Consider the following 9285-nt stretch of genomic DNA (forward strand, 5'->3'; position numbering starts at 1 on the left):
AGAACATTAAAAATACCAGCTATGTATGTTATGCATAAAAAAGTCATTAAAAATACCGAAATATAGCAGTAGACTCACAGCCACTGAGAAGTGATTAGAGGTTACCAAGGGGGAGGGGTTGAGGCAGATGGGGGAGGGGAGGGGGCTAAAGGGGCACAATAATTTGCAATCACAATATAAGTCGATCATGGGGACTGGTAAACCACTGTGATGTACTTCGAAAACAACATAAGATTGTATATTAATGATACTTAAAAAAAAAATACCAACAGTACCCTAAACAAATAACCTCAATTGGTTTTTCCCCTTGTTTATCACACAAACAAAAAGGAAAAATATAGTGTCTGAACAATAGAATAAGGCAGTCTATAGTCATATCAGACCCCATCTCTGAAGACTAATTATAAAATTACAATATATGAGCCTATCTACAGAAATGAACTACATTTTACATCACAAAGCAAACCTCAACTGATGGCCAAAAAATACAGACCAGACTTGAACAGAGGCACATGCATTTGATTCTCCTCTTCCCCAAACCCATCAAACCCATTAAACACACACACACACACACACACACACACACACACACACACACATGGTGTGTTCAGACCACACAATTTTGAGAGAAATTTCTAGAAGTTGGATACAGATTGACAGAAAAACTGAAGCAGAAAAAAAACCAGAACCCCAAAAGCCACAAGATAAGACTGTTCCGAGGTTATCTGTCATGCCTGGGAGAATAAATGGGCAGTGACTGCCCTGGACAGCACTCAAGGAAACCATAACTAAAACAAGACACTGGTTTTCACCTCTGTGGTTTGGAGAGATGGATGTGTAATTTGCTTTACAGACAATGAGCGATCCCGGGCAGACTAGAGAGGCTGGTTCTCAAGTATCCCAGGGGAGTAGAGGACAAAGCACTGAAAACCTGGGGAAATGCCAGCTAGGCCTGCGGGATGGGTCCGTTCAAGGCGTCTTTGCTGACGGAGGTAAAAAGAGCTGACATGCCTTGGCCAGAATAGAAAGGCCCCAGACATAGAAGTAGAAATGCAGGTGGGGTTCCTGTGGGAGTACCAACAGGATAACCAAGCAGCTGCAAAAAGCAAACTGGCCCTGTCTCCCCAGGTGCCCTGATACAGGATGCACGGCACCGCAGCTGAGTGAAAGGCAAGCGCACTAGAGATAACAGCAGAATTGTAAATACCTTCCATGAAATGCAGGCCCTCCTTTTCTACTTTTTAATAGGGCTTTAACCTTGCTGGGCAAAGAATTAGGTCCCAGACACATTCTTGGGCAAATGTAAATTACTTCATACTTAACTAAGTTAAAAAAAATCAGTTTCTAGGGGACTCTTCAGAATCATTCTTTAGGAAAAGTGGTATTTAACAATAAGAGTTTCTCAGACATCTCTTAGAAACTGAGTGAGCTTGCTGGTGACAGAGGCCAACCTGTGGCTTAAGGAAGTAAAAATTTGTTTCTCTCATGCAAATGAGGTATTCAGCATGAGGAGCATGGGGCTGGTAGGATGGCAGTCCTTCTGCCCTTCTGCTAGGCCATCTCAGCACAGGATGTCTGTCCTGAAGTTCACCTGACAGTCCAAGATGGCCATGCACTTCCAAACATTAGGTGGACATTCCAGGAAGGAAGAGGTGTCAGGGTGGAAAAGTGACTTCTGGCTTAGCAAGCCCTTTCAAAGAACATTCTAGAAACACCAGCAGCTGACTTCCACTAATTTCTCCTAACCACCACTAGGAAGAGAGCTAGAAAATGCATTAAAATCCAGGTTCTGATAGGTGGGAACAAGGAGATACTACAGATCAAGGAGACAGCTAGCATTCCCTCAGGTGGGAACATAAGACTACCTGTGGGAATTTCTTCCCTCCCTCCCTTCCTTCCTTCCTTTTCTTTTTTGAGACAGTAAATCATTTATTGTTTGAGTATTTTAAAAAAAGCTTACAGATACAACTGCAAAGATATTTGCTCAGATTAAAAAGTTAAGGGGGCTGTTGGATTCCAATGAATTCAAAATAAAAATTTCCTTTTTTTAGGAGGAATCAGAAAATATAACAGAAAAGATTTAATAAACTAAATGTAGTTAAACACACAATAAAATAACTAGAATAAAATTCAAGAACTATTCAGAAAGTTTTAGACAAAAAACAACATAAACTTTATTGAAAGACACAAAAATAATTTGCAAAAATGAATAGTCTGTTACTAAATGGAAAGAACCAGCATAAGACTAATTTGTAATAATGGCAACAGCTTATATATACATACTGAATGCTTGATCTGTGGCCAAAGTTAAACTCAGCTTAATGGATCATGCATATATTACTCTCAGCAGTTCTGAGGCAGACATTAACATGATCCCCAATTTAAGATGACACTGAGACACAAAAGGAGCTGAACTTGCCCCTTTCTTACACCTAAAAAGGGATGGAGGAAGGATTCAAGCACAGCTAGATGTCTATAGCCATGGCACTCTGTCACTATCTCAATTTATCTAAAATTTTATGTAAGCAGAGCCTTCAATAGTTCAGTTGGTAGAGCACAGGGCTGTAGTGGAATAAAATTTCATGTAATCCATGCCATCTGCCCCCACCCCCTGCTTCATTACGATGTAAATGACGTATGACATTGTGTAGGTTACCCTTCCTTACAGTACAGTATGTTTGTGAAGGAGTGGCATGGGAGAATGAGGGTGCACGTAACAAGCTGAAGCAGAATGTTTAAAGTTCTTTTCTGTGTTATTTTAGAATTGGGAGGAGAAACAAATTGCTAGGAGAAAGAGAACCCAAGGCCACACCAGGATTTGGAGTTTAGATTCTAGCAAAACCAGGCAGCTGTATCTGGAAAGTGAGAGCCTAGAATGCAGAAGAATTGGCTCCAGTTCAAGAGGGCAAAGAAAGGAGGACCTGGGCATGGATTTGTGGCCATCTTGAGACACAGGGGCATGTCCAGGAAAGGAGGTGACAGCAATGTGATGGAGTTAAAAAAGAATTGAGAAATTGTATACAGGAAATAATCAAAATTAAAAATGAGGCAAGTATCAGAGGAAGGCAGGAAAAGATGGCAGTGTGAGAAGTGAGGCAGAAACCTCCTCCCAAAACCACAGATAACACAAAAATACAGCAAATACACCTAATCGTGAAAGAGTGACCCAAAGACTGCAACAGACAGCCTACATCTACATCTGGGGAAAAAAGACCTCACAGAAAAGGGTAAAGTAGCAAACTGTGATCCAGTGACACCCAAGCCCTCCGCCAACCCCAGCTCACAGGCAGAGGAAGAGAAAGGGAGTGGGGACGGAGTAGCGGCCCAGGACTGCCAAACCCCACCCCTGGAGATTTGCTCCAGGAGTACGAACCCCAATTACATGGTACTCTGGAGATTAGAGGGGTTGGAAAGCAAAAACAGACATAATACTTGGAGAGATTGAGACTAAAACCACTTATGGAGAACAGGTGCCCACTGCTGGTCACTCCAGAACAAGGAAGGGCAGGAATTTTGAGAGACTTCTCAGCACTAAGAGCAGTGCTGAAGGGGCAAAGATTACCCAGAGCTTGCTGCTCAGGAGAAAGGACAAGTGGACAAAACTGTCGCAGCACACTCAGCCCAGTGGATTGGAAACTCTCAGGAGCTTCAGGTGCTCCGTCCCTCTAACTAGCAACACAGCCCTGAGGCCCCCCACCATGATATGCAGCCTAAAGCTCCTTCCTCCCTGCCAGAACCAGTTCTCAAAACTGCTGCCCCTGGCATCATACCAGGCCAGCCAGAGGGCAGCCCTGCCTAGGGCAGCTACAGGGACATAACACAGAGGCTCCTCTCTGCATGCTCGGCCCACTGGCCCTGGCAGGCACTGCAGCTGGGAAAACAGGAAAGAGCACTTTTTCCTCCCAACAGGCACTGGTGCCATGCACCTGCAACCCCCACCATAGCTCCATGTGCTGGGCAGCTCCAGAGAGTAAAGCTTCTGGGCACTAGAGGGTGCCACTGACACAAAGTTATTGTTCCACAGTAATCATTAGAATTATGAAATGGCAATTTTCTACAAACCAAAATCCCTAAGACACCAGAAACATGGCCAAGTGAAACTGAAATCACCAATCTTCTTGATAAAGATTTCAAAATAAAAATCATAAACATGCTCAAGGAGCTACTGAAAAATATTCAAGATCTCAGGGAGAACTTCAAGAAAGAGATAGAAATGTTGAAAAATACAGTATCTGAAATGAAAAATACAATGAAGAGATTTAAAAGGTTAAATGAGATGAAGGAGATGGTAAGTGAAAGATAAATTAGAGAACAGGAATACAAAGAAGCTGAGGCACAGAGAGCAAAAAGGATCTCTAGGAATGAAAGAATAATAAGAGAACTGTGTGATTAACCCAAATGGAACAATATTTGCATTATAGGGGTACCAGAAGAAGAAGAGAGAGAAAAAGAGACAGAAAGTCTCTTTGAGGAAAAAATTGCTGAAAACATCCCAAATTTGGGGAAGCAAATAAGTCTCTCAGGTCATGAAAGTGCACAGATCTCCCAACACAAGGGATCCTAGGAAGACAACACCAAAACATGTAATAATTAGAATGGCAAAGATCAAGGCCAAGGACAGAGTACTAAAAGCAGCCAAAGTGAGAAAAAAAGATCACATACAAAGGAAAACCCATCAGGCTACCATCAGACTTCTCAGCAGAAACCTTACAGGCCAGAGGGAGTGGCATGATGTATTTAATGCAATGAAGCAGAAGGGCCTCAAACCAAGAATACTCTACCTGGCAAGACTGCCATTTAAATTTGAAGCAGAGATTAAACAATTTCCAGATAAGCAAAAGCTGAGGGAATTTACCTCCCATAAACCATCTCTACAGTATACTTTAAAGGGACTGCTATAGATGGAAGGGCTCCTAGGCCAAATGGCTATCACCAGAGAAAATAAAATCTCAGTAAAGGAAGTAGACCAATTAATTACTAAGCAAATGCAAAATTAAATCAACTACCCATAACATCAGTCAAGAGATACACAAAGAGAACAGAATATGCTGTGACACCTAATATACAAAGAATGGAGAAAGAAGAAAAAGAAGGAAGTAAAAAAAAAAACCTTTAGATTGTGTTTGAAATAGTGTAATAAATGAGTTAAGTTAGACTGTTAGACTGTTAGATAGTAAAGAAGCTGTCCTTGAACCTTTGGTAACCACAAATCTAACACCTACAATGGCAATAAGTACATATCTGTCAATAATTACCCTAAATGTCAATGGGCTGAATACACCAATCAAAAGATATAAAGTGGCAGAATGGATAAAAAAACAAGACCCACCTATATGCTGCCTAAAAGAGACTCACTTCAAACCCAAAGACATACACAGACTAAAACTGAAGGGATGGAAAAAGATATTTCATGCAAATAATAGGGAGAAAAAAGCAGGAGTAGCAGCACTTACATCGCACAAAATAGATTTCAAAACAAAGAAAGTAACAGGCAAAAGAAGAACATTACATAATGATACAGGGGTTGCTTCAACAAGAGGATATAACCACTATACATATCTATGCACCCAATATAGAGGCATCTAAATATGTGAAACAAATACTAACAGAATTAAAGGGCAAAATAGAATGCAATGCACTCATTCCAGGAGACTTTAACACACCACTCACTCCAAAGGACAGATCCACCAGACAGAAAATAAGAAGACAGAGGCACTGAACAACACACTAGAACAGACGGACCTAACAGACATCTACAGAACAATCCACCTAAAAGCAGCAGGATACACATTATTCTCAAGTGTACAGAACATTTACCAGAATAGATCAGATACTAGGCCACAAAAAGAGCCTCAGTAAATTCAGAAGGCCTGAAATTGTACCAACCAGCTTCTCAGACCACAAAGATATAAAACTAGAAATAAACTATACAAAAATAAATCCTGGAGGAGATTAAAGATGGTGGCGTGAGAGAAGAGACAGAGGCTTCCTCCTAAAATTGTATACAATTAGAAAATATGGTTGGTGCAACTAATCCTTAGAGAGCAACAGGGAAGAGGACAGTGCCAGACTGCACACACCTGGAGAAAGAGCAGACCACATGGAACAGGGTAACGTACCAGAGCCGTGGCCCGGCGGGACCAGAGCCCCTACCCCACCCCAGCTCACGGTGGGAGGAAGAGAAACAGCAGGGAGGGAGTGGAAGGCCTGGGGCTGCTGAATACCTAGCTCCGGAGATCAGCTCTGGGAGCACAAACCTACATTTCATGGTGCTTGCATGATACTTGTGTGATTACGGGGTTGGAAAGTTAAGACAGGCAGAATTCCTGGAGAGACTGAGATTCCAGCCACTTGAGGAAAGCAGGAAAATATTAGCAAACCGAATTCAAAAATACATCAAAAAGATCATCACCATAATCAAGTGGGATTTATTCCAAGGATGCAAGGATGGTACAATATTTGAAAATTCATCAACATCATACACCACATCAACAAAAAGAGGACAACAATCACATGATCATCTCCATAGGTGCTGACAAAGCATTTGACAAAATTCAACATCCATTCATAAGAACTCTCAGCAAAATGGGTATAGAGGGCAAGTACCTCAACATAATACAGGCCACGTACGACAAACCCACAGCCAACATTATACCTAACAGTGAAAAGCTAAAAGCTTTTCCTCTAAGATTGGGAACAAGACAAAGATGCCCACTCTCCCCACTTTTATTCAACATAGTACTGGAGGTCCTAGTCACGGCTATCAGACAGCACAAGAAATAAAAGGTGTCCAGATTGGTAAGGAAGAAGTTTAACTGTCACTGTTTGCACATGACATGATATTGTACGTAAAAAATCCTAAAGAACCCATCCAAAAACTACTAGAACTAAATAACTGAATTCAGCAAAGTTGCAGGATACAAAACCAATACAGAAATCTGTTGCATTCCTATATCAGGAAAACAATTCCATTTACAATTGCATCAAAAAGAGTAAAATACCTAGGAATAAACTTACTGAAGGAGGTGAAAGACCTATACCCTGGAAACTATAAGACACTCATGAGAGAAGTTACAGAAGACACCAATAAGTGGAAATATATACCATTCTCATGGATAGGCAGAATTAATATTGTCAAAATGGCCATCCTGCCTAAAGCAATCTATAGATTCAATGCAATTCCTAACAAAATACCAACAGCATTCTTCAATGAACTAGAGCAAACAGTTCTAAAATTTATATGGAAAAAAAAAGACCCCGAATAGCCAAAGCAATCCTTACAAGGAAGAATAAAGCAGGGGGGATTACATTCCCCAACTTCAAACTCTACTACAAAGCCACAGTGATCAAAACAATTTGGTACTGGCACAAGAACAAACCCATGGATGAATGGAACAGAATAAAGAGCCCAGATATAAACCCATCCATATATGGCTAACTAATATATGATAAAGGAGTCATGGATACACAATGGGGAAATGACAGCCTCTTCCACAACTAGTGTTGACAAAACTGAACAGCTACATGTAAGAGAATGAAACTGGATTACTAAGTCCATACACAAAAGTAAATTCAAAATAGATCAAAGACCTAAATGTAAGTCATGAAACCATAAAACTCTTAGAAGAAAACATAGGAAAAAATCTCTTGAATATAAACATGAGCAACTTTTTCCTGAACACATCTTAAGCAAGGGAAACAAAAGCAAAAATGAACAAATAGGACTACATCAAGCTAAAAAGCTTCTGTACAGCAAAGGACACCATCAGCAGAACCAAAAGGCATCCTACAGTATGGGAGAATATACTCATAAGTGACATATCCAGTAAGGGGTTAACATCCAAAATATATCAAGAACTTACATACCTCAACACCCAAAAAGCAAATAACCTGATTACAAAATGGGTGGAGGGTCTGAGCAGACACTTCTCCAAAGCAGAAATTCAGATGGCCAACAGGCACATGAAAAGATGCTCCACATCCTTAATTATCAGGGAAATGCAAATTAAAATCACAATGAGATATGACCTCAAACCAGTTAGGATGGCCAACATAAAAGACTAGGAACAACAAATGCTGGCGAGGATGCGGAGAAAGGGGAACCCTCCTACACTGCTGGTGGGAATGTAAATTAGTTCAACCATTGTGGAAAGCAATATGGAGGTTCCTCAAAAAACTAAAAATAGAAATACCATCTGACCCAGGAATTTCACTCCTAGAAATTTACCCTAAGAATGCAGGATCCCAGTTTCAAAAAGACATATGCACCCCTATGTTTTATCATAGCACTATTTACAATAGCCAAGAAATGGAAGCAACCTAAGTATCCATCAGTAGATGAATGGATAAAGAAGATGTGGTACATATATACAGTGGAATATTATTCAGCCATAAGAAGAAAACAAATCCTACCATTTGCAACAAGAGGGTATTATGCTCAGTGAAATAAGCCAGGCGGAGAAAGACAAGTACCAAATGATTTCACTCATCTGCGGAGCATAAGAACAAAGCAAAAACTGAAGGAACAAAACAGCAGCAGACTCACAGAATCCAAGAATGGACTAACAGTTGCCAAAGGGAAAGGGACTGGGGAGGATGGGTGGGAAAGGAGGGAGAAGGGGAATAAGGGGCATTACGATTAGCATACATAATGTAGGTGGTGCACGGGGAAGGCAGTATAGCACAGAGAAGACAAGTAGTGTCTCTATAGCATCTTACTACGCTGATGGACAATGACTGTAATGGGGTATGTGGTGGGGACTTGATAATGGGGGGAATTTAATAACCACAATGTTACTAATATAACTGTATATTAATGATACCAAAAAATAAAAAAATAAAAAACCACAATGACATATCACCTCACACCAGTTAGGATGAACAACATCCAAAAGACAAGGAATGACAAATGCTTGCAAGGATATGGAGAAAGGGGAACCCCCCTACACTGTTGGTAGGAATGTAAATTTTAGTTCAACCATTGTGGAAAGCAATACAGAGACTTCTTAAAAATCTAAAAATAGAAATACCATTGGACCCAGTAACTCCACTCCTAGGAATTTACCCAAAGAAAACAAGATCCCAGATTCAAAAAGACATATGTACCCTGATGCTTATTGCAGCATTTACAAAAGCCAAGATATGGAAGCAACCTAAGTGTCCATCAGTAGATGAATGGATAAAGAAGATGTGGTAAGTATATACAATGGAATATTATTCAGCCATAAGAAGAAAAGAAATCCTACCATTTGCAATAACATGGATGGAGCTAGAGGGTATTATGCT

This window comes from Manis javanica, chromosome 1 (genome assembly GCF_040802235.1).
Source record: "Manis javanica isolate MJ-LG chromosome 1, MJ_LKY, whole genome shotgun sequence".
Lineage (NCBI taxonomy): Eukaryota > Metazoa > Chordata > Mammalia > Pholidota > Manidae > Manis > Manis javanica.